General features: G+C 38.7%; 1 long non-coding RNA gene and 1 other non-coding gene across 2 annotated transcripts in view; both read right to left on the reverse strand.

Annotated features, from left to right (window-relative positions):
* LOC136992453 (uncharacterized) overlaps positions 1–15,446 on the reverse strand; it is a 34,044-nt gene extending 18,598 nt beyond the window's left edge. The window contains exons 1-2 of the long non-coding RNA XR_010884695.1: positions 15,369–15,446; positions 14,309–14,375 (exon numbers count right to left, since the gene is read on the reverse strand). This is a non-coding gene — a long non-coding RNA (uncharacterized lncRNA). The remainder of the gene's footprint in view (positions 1–14,308; positions 14,376–15,368) is intronic.
* Positions 1,460–1,541, reverse strand: TRNAS-UGA (transfer RNA serine (anticodon UGA)). Its single transcript has one exon. It is a non-coding gene; the product is annotated as a tRNA-Ser (tRNA).
* Positions 15,447–15,795: the final 349 nt, after the last annotated feature.

Consider the following 15,795-nt stretch of genomic DNA (forward strand, 5'->3'; position numbering starts at 1 on the left):
TTTCTTAGGTATGCAATCTATTTCCAACCTGGATCTGGCTGATACTGTTTGGGCCCACCATGGGTTGCTGGTGCTGGGTGCTGCGGGCGGGCGGCTGGTCTCGAGACCTCCTCGCTCCTCCTGGGATTTGATGCTGAGGTGAAATACGACCTGTAACGTTTTTGCACGTGGCCTGGCAAAAGCACAAGCAACCAAACCTGAAATACCTGGAATTGGGAGCACATTGAAACGTTTGTCCTGCTGCCAGCTTAAACTCTGGTTTGTTTGTCCATTTTGTGTGTGTGTGTGTGTGTGTGTGTGTGTGTGTGTTTTGAGGAAGGATTTTGCACTTGCAAAATATCGTGATAGGAAGGCATTTTTCTGGCTGGGAAGGGGCCCTTTTGCCCCAGCCGCCTGCCCCTCTGCCCTCAGCTGGACACTGGCTCTCCCCATCTCAGTGCCTCCTCCTGGGACAGGCCTATGGTGACCCTGGCTGTGAAGAAAATGCTTCCAGTCCCTGGAGAGGGTTCACACAGCATTAACATTGCACCTGCTTCATAAGGGTAATGATGGATCTGCACATGCATTTATCCTTTTTAGAGAAATAAGAGTCAAAAGTAGCTGTTCCTGCCCTGGCCTGTGTATTTTGGCCTCTGTGGAAGTGGCCTTTTTTTTTTTATTTCTGGCCTCTTCTTATCTGAGTTTGCAAACTTTTCAGATCTTCAGCTATGCATCAGAGGAGACCGACCCATCTAAGCGGCAAAAGGCCAGCTGAAGCCAAGAGGTGGACATGTGTGTGCAGGCTGGAGTGCCCTGGGCTTGTATCCTTTCTGGTTATTAGTTGCGTAGTACCTTCTGTGGCTTTTGTCCTCATTGCCAGACTGTGCATGCGCTCGCAGTGATCCAAGCATGCTCCATGCCTATGCAAAAAGCCATTAATGACAGGAAAAGATGACCTGGGACCCCTCAGCTTTCTTCATGCAAGGGAAGGTGTGATGGAGCAAATGCATTGAATATAGAGCAGCCTGCTGTAGACAGAAGTTTACTTATTTTGTATCAGCTGTAAGACACGGGGGCAGGACATTAGCCCTTTGGGCAGAGCTGCACACTGCTCTCTGTGTGTAGCGAGTTGCCTTAATACCGAGCTTTGTGTTCAGACAGTGTATTCGGCTGACCTGGATATTAGAACAAGATGAGCTGTGGGGAGACCAAGTGCTGTTTTTCATAGGTATTTTAAATACAAAGCTGGAAATTGACCCTGAGGACCTATTTTTGCTCCAGTACTACTTTAAATTTCATGACAGAAGCAAGGGAAGGGGTGTGTAGGCAGTGGCTGAGTTTCAATAGGATAAATGCCAGAGAATCCTCCTTCTGCAAAATAACATTCAGCAACGAGAGAAGAAATGAGGATTAAAAATGAGCTATTAGGACGCAAGAGAGGAAAGGAAGGCTGAAAAGGAAAAAGTAACCCCCGTCGGGCCGCAGCGAGCAGGGTTCGAACCTGCGCGGGGAGACCCCATTGGATTTCAAGTCCAACGCCTTAACCACTCGGCCATCGCTGCTGCTGATAGCGACATGCCCAGGCAGCACTCCTTATCGGGCGCCGCTGCCGCGCCAGGCCCCTCCCCCAAGCGCCCAGGCGACTAATGGGAGACGCCGCGTGTCACCGCCCTGCGCGCCACAGGCGGACGGTTGGGGCGGGCGGGCCTGGGGCCGCCCTCCCCCGGCCGTAACGGCCGCAACGGCCGCCCCGCGCCCGGCGGCTCGGGAGAGCGGGGCTTCCCCTGTGATTTTACCCTATTTTCCTCCCTATTGTCATAACTTGTGATGCTTTTCAGCAACAGCTAGAGTGGTGCTGATGAGCATGTGTGGTGTTTTTTTTTCTCCCCCCCCCCATGTTTGTTTGTATGAGTTACTGATCAAAACATGCTCTGAATAATGCTTTACCTTTCCTCAGCACCACAAGTATTGCTGGATTAATAAAGATCTTAAAATAGCCTCAACAAATCAGTCCTTAAGAAAGTTCTCAGAGGCTGAACTGGAAAATGTAGGGGAGAGACCAAAGTTAAAAAGCATATGTATTTTTACGATTTTAAAAAGTCATTTTATTGTACTTCAGAAATATTTTTAAAATTCTTTTAGCTTTTGAGTTTCAGTTAATACAGGTTTTAAAGATATTTTGAATCCTTATCTTTATATACCTTACTCAATAGCTGTTAGGATTAGGTTAGTTTGGGATCACTGTCAGACACACATGGCTCTGCTCAGTTCCGCATTACTAAAACCAGTGCAGAGTTTACCATTAGTTTCAATGGGAAAGGATAAGACACAACAATGTTTATGGACCATCTGAAGGAGGAGGGATGGTCCCTTAGTTGTGTGCAGGCCTCTGGTGACAGAAAACCTTCAATTATCCCTCTAGAGCAAAGACAGTAAAAGACTGAATTGATACAGAAAACTTGATACATACTACACGTCAGTGATTTTTTCCTGCACCCTTACTGGATAGGGTTCAATGTCACTGTTAATATTAGTGTATATTTCTTCTTTCTGCCTTGTATTTTTTTGTGTTATTGTGGATATCAAAAACAGATATCAAACTTCCTTTCAATTTAGAACTCATGCTTTTGCTGTTTACTGTGTTTTAGCTAACGAGGATATTTTAAAAACATGAACCTCTGAAACAGCCTTTATTATTCTCCTTTATAAACCCCCTATCCATCCCAGTATTTTAACATTATAATAATCTTTGTTTAAATTGCAGGTCACCTAATGTGCTTACATCTTAAGTGATTTGGGCTGTTTTGCTGATGTCCATGTTATTTCATACATTTGGGTAAGGCTCTCATAAACTGTATTATGCCTGATAAGATTTTGTCTTTATAAATCCATAGTGTATGTATACGTGTACATAGTGTTCACATACATGAAAGTGCAAAATATGATTATTACCAAATTCTGATTATTATGTAAACAGCAAATGCTCAACCTGCATGAATGGCAGAGTGAAGAAAAGTCCTGCCTTCAGTATGGCCTAGTACAGCCAAGAGAAGCTTCCTAAAAAACGGGAATAGAAATGGAGACAATCAATCAGAGACCATGTTTGCTAATGGAGAAGCAGTGCTTCTCTCGCATCTGAATGCCAGAAAAGACTTGTTGGGGCTTTAGTACAAAGCTGATTTTATTTTTCCTTGCTTTGGGGACAAGGAGCAGAACTGTTTACACTAATGGATCTGCTGCAGATTGATTTTCTTTACAAAAGAGACTGCTTGAAATCCACAAAAGTAATAATCTGTTTTAGGAAGATCTTATGAAATGTAAGAACATTTTTACTATTCAAAGTTAAGGAAACTGAATTATGACAATACATTAAAATTCAGATTTGGTAATGCACCTTAAAGTAAGGGTATTTCTTCTATCCATTGCTAAAGGGATTGAACCAAGGCTGTCACTTTTTCCTGGACAGAAGCTCATGCGTATGAGCTATATATTGGTCTTCATGTGTTTCATATATGTATTTGCCTCACAGCATATTCATGATGGATAGAATGGAGATTTCCAGTTCCAGCAGCCTACTAGAAGCTTTGACTGAACTGTTGGACATCTATAAATCCTGGACAAATACATAAAATCTTCAGCTTCTGACCAGAGGAAACTTCCAGGATGTATAAAGGGAAACAACTTAGACAAATATTACATCTAGTCTGGTCATGAAATATAGCCTCTTGGCACTTAAGGTTATTTAATGACCTAGAGATCTGCGCAACACATAGTTGACCAAAGCATGTGGTCACCTGAGTTTTGCATGTTATTTGTATGAAGATTTTTTTTAACCTGGAAAACATAACAGAAAACTCTAAATATGCTCTAAAATTTGAATTCTGCCCAGTTATTAAGGACTATTTGTGACAGAAAAAATTCCCTCTTATCTAAATGAAATATAAAATTTGCCTACTCTGCTTTTCCTGATGCCTTATTGTGTTATTTCCATTGAAGAAAACTGCAAAAATTCCACTACATTACTGGGAGTCATATATACAAATATTCTTAAAGTCTAAATCAAAATGGTTTTATTTTTAGACTTCAGAAGCAATTCTTGCATTTAATTCTACTGAAGTAGTATTTAAGTAAAATAATTTTGGAGAAATCTAGACAATTTTTTCCTTGTATTTTACTGAAGGAGGTTTTTTTTTAAGTACTCCTTTTCTTGACTGAAATATTAAATAAGCTCTTTAGTTTAAAACTGTGGTCATCTAATACATATAGATATCTAGTACATTTTAGAATAATACTTTTGTAAGCTGAGAAAATATGGAAATTATTACTCATCTACAGAGAGGTTTTGAGCTGTGTAAAGAAAATATTCAAGAGAAAATCAGAAATGGGTATATTTATTACTATTTTTACATGGGCTTGATAGCAAGCAAAATCAACTTGAATGGTATCATTAAAATCTGTACGATACAAAAGTTCACATCACCAAAGCTCTCATGCTATTTGACCTCTGTTCTAATAATTGCCCCAGACTATAATAGCACAATTTCTTTGTCTCAAGAATGAAGTTAATTGGCATTAATACTAAATTGCAGAACTATGCTTTGGAGTTTTTATTTGATCTCTGTGCCAAGGCATATGTTTTATATCTACTGAAAATTACACTGGAGAGAAACTTATTTTCTGATGCTATGCAAAATGCATCAATCCCCCCCAAAGATGCAGCAAAGATAAATTACAGTCTCAGTAATAAAAGGACTTATTTACATGGAAGAAAGAGAGGGATGGTTATAGACATTTAGACTGAATACATCTGGGTAGCTCAAACTAGGCTCAGTCTTGATGGGAATGCCTCCACTACCTACTAATGGCAACTCCAAGCCTCCTCTTTCCACCTAATTGATTTGTTGCAGAAAACAAGGTTACCAACCCGGGCTTGCGACTGGTATGAACATGGCTGTTGGAGTGCTGTATGCTTGAGCACAGTTCTGTGTGCTTTAGCCTGACACAAAGACATGCAGACTGCTTACAGATTGTCAGCCAGGAAACCGCTGGGTGGCGGATGGAGTATATCTTCCATTATGTAGTAATGTATACTATACTATAGAGGCAGAACCAATGTGTTTCTAAGCTGGTAAGGTCTGAAGGTTTGGATCTAGAGCTTAAGGGAACACTCGAGGGCAGTTGTTCTGCCTCAAGCCTTCCTTGGAAGGTGAAACCCTATAGTCTATCCAATCCCAGCCCATAGGCTTTTGCCAAGTAGTTAAAGCAAGGAACACTGACTTGGAAAGAGACATCTTAAAATGTATGTGTGTGCTGAGATGATAGAAGGGCGCTACCATCAGTTTAAAATAATGAACTCCTTAGAGTGATATTCCTCTCCGATTTCTCATTGCACCTAGCAGTTCTTTGAGGAAAACAAAACCTCTGGATCCTCAAACCTCTGTTTGCATGAATGGACCTGTACCATTGCTTAGAAAGCATGCCTTTTTCAAAAGGCTGGTTCCCATGCCTTTTCTGTTGGGTATCTGGGGATTTACCAGATGCCAGCCTTCCTTTTGACTGCTGGACAGGACTCACTATAAATCAGCGACTTGGCTGGTAGCAGTGCTGTTGTTCTATTAAGATTGAAATGTTCAATATTGAAACTGTCTTTAAGGCCCTATTTCAGCTTTCCAAATATTTCCATTTCTATTATGCTGTGGAGTCTCCAATTTGTAGTGGAATTTATAAGTGGAGTCATAAACTCCATGAAATAGGCAAAATTAATATAGACATCAGTAGACTTCCCAGCTAGTCTGAGATTGAATCAATTTAAATAACTTTATAATTAAACAAATCACAGAATCACAGAATCGCTGAGGTTGGAAGGGACCTCTGGAGATCATCTAGTCCAACCCCCCTGCTCAAGCAGGGTCACCTAGAGCACATTGCATAGGATTGCATCCAGGCGGGTTTTGAATATCTCCAGAGAAGGAGACTCCACAACCTCTCTGGGCAACCTGTTCCAGTGCTCTGTCACCCTCACAGTGAAAAAGTATTTCCTAATGTTCAGATGGAAGTGTCTGTGTTTCAGTTTGTGCCCGTTGCCTCGCGTCCTGTCACTGGGCACCACTGAAAAGAGTCTGGCTCCATCCTCTCAACACCCTCCCTTCAGATACTTGTACACGTTGATAAGATCTCCTCTCAGCCTTCTCTTCTCCAAGCTAAACAGGCCCAGCTCTCTCAGTCTTTCCTCATAAGAGAGATGCTCCAATCCCCTAATCATTTTTGTAGCCCTTTGCTGGACTTGCTCCAGTAGTGCCACATCCCTCTTGTACTGGGGAGCCCAGAACTGGACGCAGTACTCCAGATGTGGCCTCACCAGGGCTGAGTAGAGGGGGAGAATCATCTCCCTCGACCTGCTGGCAACACTCTTCCTGATGCACCCCAGGATACCATTGGCTTTCTTGGCCACAAGGGCACATTGCTGCCTCATGCTTAACTTGGTGTCCCCCAGCACTCCCAGGTCCTTCTCCGCAGAGCTGCTTTCCAGCAGGTCAACCCCCAGCCTGTACTGGTGCATGGGGTTATTCCTCCCTAGGTGCAGGACCCTGCGCTTGCCTTTGTTGAACTTCATGAGGTTCCTCTCCACCCACCTCTCCAGCCTGTCCAGGTCCCTCTGAATGGCAGCACAGCCCTCTGCTGCATCAGCCACTCCTCCCAGTTTTGTATCATCAGCAAACTTGCTGAGGGTGCACTCTGTCCCTTCATCCAGGTCATTGATGAAGAAGTTGAACAAGACTGGACAGAAGTATCAGAATCAGAAGTAAAAAGAGACACCTGTCCCTCCTATGTCTTTTGGTATTCCACTTTGAATGTGGTGATTCAGTACAACGAATTACTCTTATTTACACTCAGTAAATTTACACTCAGTAAAAGTGGTTTATTCACATTTTGAATAATTTACATATGCACAGATGCCATCCTAAACCTTGGAGCAAAGGGTATGAATGCCCTGTTATACTGCAATAAGAGGTGACTTGGCAGATCAACTCACTGAGCTAAGAACATGAAAAAACATTCATATGGAATATATATGCAATCATAATAATTAGGTCAGTTTCCTGCCCTATTCTGGCAGTATTTAAACCTCAATAACATAAAAGGACTGCAATAGCATTATTTTATTTATTTCTTCATATCTGGTAAGTTGATGATTAAGATTTTAAATTCAAGGAATGTGGGTAGTAATTTGGTATATATGATAAGAGGAAAGTCCATCACAACATAATTACATTTTTGAAATTTTAATATTCTTTAGCTTACCTGGTCAATATTTATACCAGGCTTGTCCATGAGCCATTGAGACATGGAAATACACTCTGTGTCTCTTATGTCTGACAATTTGTAATGGCTAGCTTTTATTTTATTTTGAATTTAGGAGTCTTTATTTTCTAGCAGGACTAAAGAAGAAACTTCTTTTTTCTTTAAATGACAGTTGCTTTTATTTTGTATTCACATGAAGAGCGGAGGGGGCTAAGAAATGCACAATTTCAGTAACAGATAATAAACCATGAGAGTTGGCTGCCTGGTGTAAATGATACAGAAAGCGTTATTTAAGTGTTTTTATATATATATATATATATATATCTTAAATATATATGCTTATATATATGTGTGTGTGTGTGTGTGTGTATGTGTGTATATATAAAAAATATGCGTGTGTGTTTTTAAGAGCAAATTGTTACTTGAGCAATGCTAGAGTGACCTCCAGCGTTCTTTGTGCAACCTGCAGGTAAAACAGGATAGGATGCGGTGGAGGGAGGTATCAGGTGCAAAACGAGTCACTTTTAAGCACTGTCATATAATAATCTTTGTAGATGGACAATAGTCAGAAAGGGATTAGGGAAGAATGGTATAATTTGCAGAGTGCTATTTAAAGTCTAGCACTTTGCTATGAAACTCTTGTGTCTCCAAGACAAAGGAGATCTCACTACAACATGAAAGTCACTAAAATATTCTAAAGAAAATCTCAACTAAAAATGCCATTGCAGTGTTAAATCCTAGGTACTCTGAGATTGGGAAACTCAAGAATATCTAAAGTAAAACTCTACTGAAACAAATTCTTAAACTATAATAAAAAGGTCTCTTGTGAAGAGCTGGAGAGCTTCCCCGGGTGAGAGTACATGAATTAATAAAGTATGATGCTTATTGTACATAATCTTATTTTAAAGATCTTAAGGTCTGGGATATTTGGCTACCTTTAAGGGGCTAAGGCAATGTAAGGGGAGAGAGGTCAAAAGAAAACCAGGTAGGATGGATCTTCCTTAGTATTCAAGTAGGTACTTGACTTTTAGATGCCTCAGCCAGCTGCTCAAGTCACCTGCTATAAACATCAGAGAGAGAGCCTTGCCTCTGAAGGGCAACTAAGCTCACCTATTTTAGGATGTTGGGAGCAATTCTTGAGAAATACTTTCCAGTTGTTATTGAGAGGCCCTGAAGATGACTAGATACCTGACTAAAAGCCTAATTAAAGCATGTTATGTCAAACACTAAAACTAGCAATAATTTTTATGCATATAAATGGTTAATTTGAATACCATGATATTGCTGTGTAATTGGTTCATTAACAGAATTCATGCACTTAACATTACTTGTGAATGGACTGTTTTGTAATTTTTTTAATTTTTAGCCTACAGCATTTGTTTTTTAATGAGAATAAAAATTATGGCTGGCAGCCTTCAGGATGAATTGCGATATTTAGAAAGTTTTCATAACTACAACCAAAAGCCGAAAATGCAATTTTAATATAGTTGCTTTGGAAATGCAACTAAAACCATTAGTACTTGGAATTTTTCTTCAGGATAGGACTAAATGTGAAGTAAACACTACTTAAGTTTTAGTTTATCTCATGGGTTTTCAATGAAAATTTAACAGGTCAAAAAAGAACAAAGGATAATGGATACAAGTTCATAATTGCTATGTGGATTTTGGAAAGTAGATATCTTTCTCAAAAGAATCCTAAAATTCTTTTGAGTCATTTTAAACCTAGCCAGAACTGGACACCGGCATAATAAATAGAGAAAAAATCCATTTTAGTAGGACCGCTGTATTGAATAATGGTAACAGGATAGGTTTTCCCACCTTTATTCATGACTTTATAACTTCTGTAAGTGAAGAGGACAGATACTGCAAAATCCTTAATAGAAATATTGGGAGTTCATTATAACCAACCAGTAGGAAAAATACATAAGTGATAATTAGGATGCAAATGTATTCTTCAGCATTAAATAATTTCTATATTATTTATAGAAATACATGTAGATAAGAGGGGGAACTCTGTCTGCTTCAGGAATGTAGGACTGAGCCCCAAGCACTTCAGCATTTCAGTTTCCTTGTTATTGTTTTTGGACTTGAAATGCAATGTTCATTTGGTACTGCCTATTCCATCCCCCCTAATGCATATGCTCTGTGCCCTTTTACTTAATTGATCTCTATCAGCTTTACAAATGCAATAGTTTCAATATTTATTTCTATTAGAAAACCTGACTTTCAGAATGCAATGTGATTATTAGAAGCTACTAATATGATAAATCTCTGTGATGTTTGCAACAGAAAATTTAAATTAGATTCTGCCTGCTAAGTTAACAAGAAACATTTACAGCAATGTCAGTGGAACAATAATTTTGTGCTTATGTGGAACTCAGGATATTCAAGAGTAAATTTTACATCTCCCTTGAAGAATGTAAGGGAATTAATGAACCAAACAGAAATTGCATACTGCAACAGACAGTGACAGCACCATTACACTACATCTTGTTCCATATTTTATTACTGAAAAAGCTAATGAATTAAAAATCACAAAAATATTGCTGCATACTTAAATATATTTCTTCTGTAAACTCATGCTGTCTATCAGTTTTGTAGTTCACTTAACAAAACTAAATGCCTAAACCATACGACCAATCAAAACAAAACTCCAGAAAATCCCATATGACTAAAAATTTCCATTCTGTGTGCTTAAGAATGGATTTGGGTGGCCAGCTGCAAAAACAAACAGAAGTAGTTTCATTCTGGAACTTCTACAGAGTAGTGCAATAGCCTGTCTGTATAGGCTATTGCTCCATAAACATTACCATATAGTAGTTTGTTCATACTGTGCTGTATGCCCTTACTCTTAGGGCACTTTAGTCAAATTCCTAAATAGAGATTTAATTGTTAACTCTATTCCTCTGTATTAAAGGATTATGCACTTGATTTATTCTAAACCTAGAGAGTTTTCGTGGCATCTCAGGTAACACTGAAAGCAGCAACAGCCCTTCAGGGATCACTAGCTGTTTCCATCTATTTTTTCGCATAGTAGATTTATTAACAGTGTAAGGGATTAAATACATCTTATCTCTAGTGTGTTTCTTTTTTTTTTTATAAGCAATCCTTAGAATCATTTAGGATCACTTAGGGAACAGTGATTCATTAGTTATTCACTAAGTTTTTTGTTGTTGCTGGTTCTATTAAGACATTTAACGACCATTAGATATGAATGCTTAATAAAATGAAAAGCTATTATTCATCATTTATAATTCTAACCACTACACCAAATTAGCTTGCCTGTGAAACAGATACTAATTTAGTATGAATTTTTTGCATGCTCTATGAGAATTCTCCCTGATTAAGTAGTCAATAGAGCTGTCAAGTGCCAAAGAAATTTGCATTTCATCATACCATGCTTTCCTGCATAATTTATTTAAAAAAGATGTCAGGTCATTCGTTCATGACATGGATATGTTTCCTGCTTCTTTTCCTAGTTCAAAACTCTGTACTGTGCTCCTCTTCACTGTCCCTTATCAGACATAGTTAGCCCCTTACAGTGATTTTGCATCGTGTTCCTTGTTTTGTGGTTCCTATGTCTTTGCTGGGGCTAATACAGTGGTGCTCCACCGTCTTTCTGCTTGGTTAAAAAAACATTCTGGCAGGGGTATACTAAAATTTCATATTAAAGTATTCCCAGGTTGTGAAGTATTTTACTTGCTTTAGTATATTTGCTTGACTCTGCATTTACAGCATTAGGTTCCATTGCTAAAATAATGTCTGCAATGCTATTTCTAGTATGATAAAATGCAAAAGAAAATTTCAGTCAACCAAGGTGCTTAAGGCATGATCTGATCTAGAAATCATGCAGTGACATTAGAAATGTTGAATGGAATCCTGCTATCTTAAACCAAAAAGCTATTTAATGGATATTATAGATATTTATCTGGATAAAGAAAAAAAAAGCTTTTTTGAGATTAAGAGATTAATTACTTATTGTGAGGACAGTAGCATTTTTAGAAATTTTTAGTGTCTTTGTTATTCAAAGTCAGAGCTCTACTTTGGTTTCCCCTCTTCTGGTTTACCTCAGATATGAATAGTGAGTACCAATATGGTTTCAGAGATACAACTCTAATAAAACCTGAGACAGAGAAAGGTTTTCACAGGATATCAGCTATGTTCTTTCACTATACTCTTTCTACCATGGATAGGTGCAATTTTTGTGAATATTGAACTATGTTTATTCTGGAACTGAACTGCAGCTAAACTAGAGGACTGAGATGGCTCAGGGACCTGTTATAACATATGGAGCTTTTCATCAGTTTAAATTTGTCAATGGTGACAAAACTTGTTGCAACATAATGGCTGCTGAGAAGCTTCTATGGAATTAATTGGTATCACAAGCTATTTTTTAAAAAAAGGCTCACTACTGCATCTATTACAGAACAAAAGGAAAAACAGATACGTCCTTAAAGGTTTCAGCTGAGAATTTTATAGAAGTTATCTAGAAAACCATAAAAATCCTAATAGTCATGTAAACCAAACTATTCTTGTACTGCTAGTCCCCTGTGACCAAGGACTTTAGGCTTTTAACAGGGTTGTATGGAAAAGGTGCCGATGCTCTTGACTGATGTGTTCATTGTACGCAAAGACGACTTCAGTTTCTTGTGCATCTGTCTGGCTTTGCTCACAGATGCTTAATCAATTTAGTTAAAGCAACGTTTTAAAAGAAGGAAGTCTAACATCTGTCAACACAAGTATGTGGATAAATATGTACTATTTGCTAATCCTGCTTATGCAGCTAAATATCAATTTAGGTGTTTAAACATCCATGCATATCCAAAATGAGGAACACAATTGTATGTTGAAGCATTCATCTCACTTTTGAAACTATGGCTCTTAAAGTTAAGAGCATGTATAGAGTCTGCTTCTCCCTTTACTCTTCTTCTCATATGTTTAATAATGGATCTTTTTAGGAAGATGCATATAGTTCTGCTTATGTTTTTTCATGAAATTTTGAGTTCACTGCTACAAGATTATCAAATTATATCACTGAACATTGTAGGCACCAATATGTACAAATATTTGATTACATTCCTAACTTTAAACAAGTAAATAATGCTACTAAATTTAGGCATGTGTGCAGTGCATACTGGATCGGGGCCTTTTTCCTTAATGCATTTATGCATTTTTACTAGATCTATTTGGTTTTAAACAGAAAGCATATTCCACATTTCTGCTTTCAGCTCTTTTATATATCCATTTACTGCATATTTATGAAAAGAGAAACTAGGTAAGTGTATATGAAAATATCTCTAATGTTACATGTAAGTTGATATGCTTTCAAAATCTCAGCATGCCAGACAAGATATCATGGGCAGCTTCCCCATGAAAATGAAAATGCTATCCTACGTGCCAAAAAATAACTCGTGGTAGGGCTATTAATTAGACCCGGCTTTCGCAATGCATCTGCCACACTGTAAATACAGATAAGGAATAACATATCTACTAGCTGTATGAAAATAAAGTACGTTCCTGGCTACCATTCTGTATTGCCTGACTTTTGTCTCCATTCTATGCACAGATCCCTTTGTAAGTATGGAAGCCCCTGATTTACTTCACAGAGTTGTTGCCTTTTTTATGACTCAAATGTTCAAATGCAAGACATTTTTGGATTTTTCATTTCACTATGCTTTTCCAGTTTGACAGATCTTTTCCTGTGGAATAATACAGAGCCTGTTTAATAGTTTTAATTCATAACTGAGATTTTGCTGAGTTTTACAGGCTATTTTTCTCATTGTCATTACAGGAATGGAGGAATTATGATACTGGGTCAAACCAGTGGTACACCTGATTTTAGCTAGTACTTCCATATTCCCAGATGCTTTAGAAGAGAGTTTAAATGAGATGATAATGGGCAGTTATGGAAAAATCCCCTCGTCAGAAAATCTCCCTGCTGATCAGTGGTTGGCTTAAACCTGAATTATAAATTTGTATCTTAACATAAAATCTATTTGTAGCAGTGACAGGTTACAATTATTTTGTATAAATGACCATTCTAATTCCTAGTAAGCCCCAGTGACAGACTGTAGCAGAAATCCATGCGATTCTTTATACATGCAAAATCAAATACTTTGTTTATGTCGAATTATAATGGCATTAAAGAAAAAGGCATTGAATATAGGAAAACTAAAAATTGATAAGTTATCGAATGGATGTAACTTTGATTAGCCTTTAAACAAGTTACAATAGTTCTTTTAGATAAATTTTATTTTTGTTTCAAACTAAACTTCTGCATATAAATCATTTTGCAATATTTAAAGATTTACTAATTAGACATCTACTGTTAGCATTTTGTTTGTGCAGATATCTATTCTACGAAATACAAAATTGGAAGTCATGGTTAAAAGTTTGATTTTTATAGGTCTATATTGTTGACTATTTCTGTCGCTGCAAGTGGAGAAACACAGTAGGAAGGGGCTGCATCTTTCTTTGAAATGTCTGAATCTCTATTGATATTCTAATCTCTTTTTGATCTTTGGTTATTCTTACTTATATAGCCTAAATTTCCTCTTCAAGAAAAATATCCTCACTGAAAATTCTGAAAGATAGTTTGAAGAATTAGGTGTTAAGCAATGGAAGTCTTGAGATTTGTGTCTTATCTTTGTGTGGACCCCAAGATGACGTAAAAAATGTGTTCAGGAACTGCAGACACTGATGCTTCATTTCTAAAGCTTATGATTGTATTATTTTGTCATTTAAGCTTCCAAAGTGCTAATTTCATACTCTACAGCTTCTCAGTAGTAGTAAGAAGTAGTGTCTTGTAGGACTGCAGGCTGTTTTTAAAGACTTCTCTGCTTAAATAATATTAGCTATTGGTTATATAAAAGTATAGCTTATGGATACAATTGTAGTTCTGACAAATTTGATTAAACAATACTGTAAAATGTGAAATATAACTGTGCTCTGTACTTCCACTAAAAGTAAATAAATTAGTAAATCAACTGAAAGTAGAAAGAAATTACTAATTATTATATTTACTTACAGATATTAGTAGAAAGCAAATGGCCTGTCCAGAATATTGAAATGTGCTGTTGATAAAGGAATATATGCTGTAAAGGAAAAAAATAAATCTTTTATGCCATTTCTGAAAAGTTTAAGTGACTACTAGTATCAGAAATTATTGCAGTAGTGTGTAGTACTGTTAAAGAATTTGATTTAAAAATTGGGAGGTTTTTATCACTAAACTGAAGCTAGATTTTTTTTTCTTTGGCCTAGTGTAGTCTAAATTATTTAAGCAAACGGTGATTATATCTGTACTGGTGGACTTACGGGTGCGTCTAATGTTCTGGGTCTGGTCACACATTGTCTATGCCTTGATCCCATTTTGGGGCTGGACTCAATTTTTTGACTTGACCTCTGTGGGAATGAAATCCAGGTTCATGAGAGGCATGAAACTCTGATGTGTATCAGCCAAGTCCCTCACCTGGATCATCAAAGACCAAGACTGGGTCCCCCTAGTGCAGATATAGCCACTTGTGCACCTTCTTCGATTCTAAATTTGATTTACTAAAGTTCCAATTATGGCACAAGTGCTGGGTCTGACCAGGTCCTGCTCTCATTCAGTGCCCAGTAATTCTATCCAGAGTATCCTCTAGCAGAATATATGAAAGTAGAACCTTGCCTTGTGAATGAAAAACTAGAAAAAATCATGACAGTTTGTAAAACAAACAGAAAACCCCACCACCTGACAAAATAGCTTATGTATCAGAGTGATACATGAACGCTGACACAAAACACTAGGCTTTATACACATTTCTATGTTCCATTATCACAAATACTGCTAGGAAGTGAATTTGACAGGAACATTTGTCAATAGTGGAATCTATTGGTGGAAATTCCATTTTCCACTTCCTGGGAGCAGAAGTGGCATTGTGGCACGTCTGCTTACAGATTGTTTAGGAAGCAGCTTTCTGGCAGGCACTGTTTGCAAACAAACGGCAGAACAAGAGTTATTTATTGTACGGTTTAACATAACAAACGTGTTTGGATAAAACAGCGGTTTTGCGAAATTCCCTACGCAAATTGCCTGTCAGCGTACTTACCAGCACGACGGGGAACGTCTCCCGCCCGCCCGCGGCGTCTGTGGGGGGCGCGCGGGCGGGCGACCGTTGGGGCGGGGCCGCGGCCGTTAGGGCGGGGCCGCGGCCGTTGGGCGGTGGCGCGCGCCGAGTTGTTAACGGTTTGCGCTAGAGCTGAGGGGGGAGTGTTTCTGTTCGCGTTTCCCTGTGGAAAACTGAGAGGCCGCGTTGCCACTCGGTTCCCACTCGGGTGTGAGCCCGGGCCGGAGTGCGGTGCGGAGCAGGAGGGCAGCAGGGAGTGGGCTTCTTGCCCCCCAGACCCGCGTCCGCGTCGGGCGGGTTTCCGTGCCCGCCTCAAGGAGGGAGAGTACTTGCGTCGCTCTGTGGAGAACGAGGCGGCGGCAGAGTTGCTGCTCCTGAGGAGAGAGGTGCAAATAGAAAAGGTGGATAT

This window comes from Apteryx mantelli, chromosome 7 (assembly GCF_036417845.1).
Source record: "Apteryx mantelli isolate bAptMan1 chromosome 7, bAptMan1.hap1, whole genome shotgun sequence".
NCBI classification, from domain to species: domain Eukaryota; kingdom Metazoa; phylum Chordata; class Aves; order Apterygiformes; family Apterygidae; genus Apteryx; species Apteryx mantelli.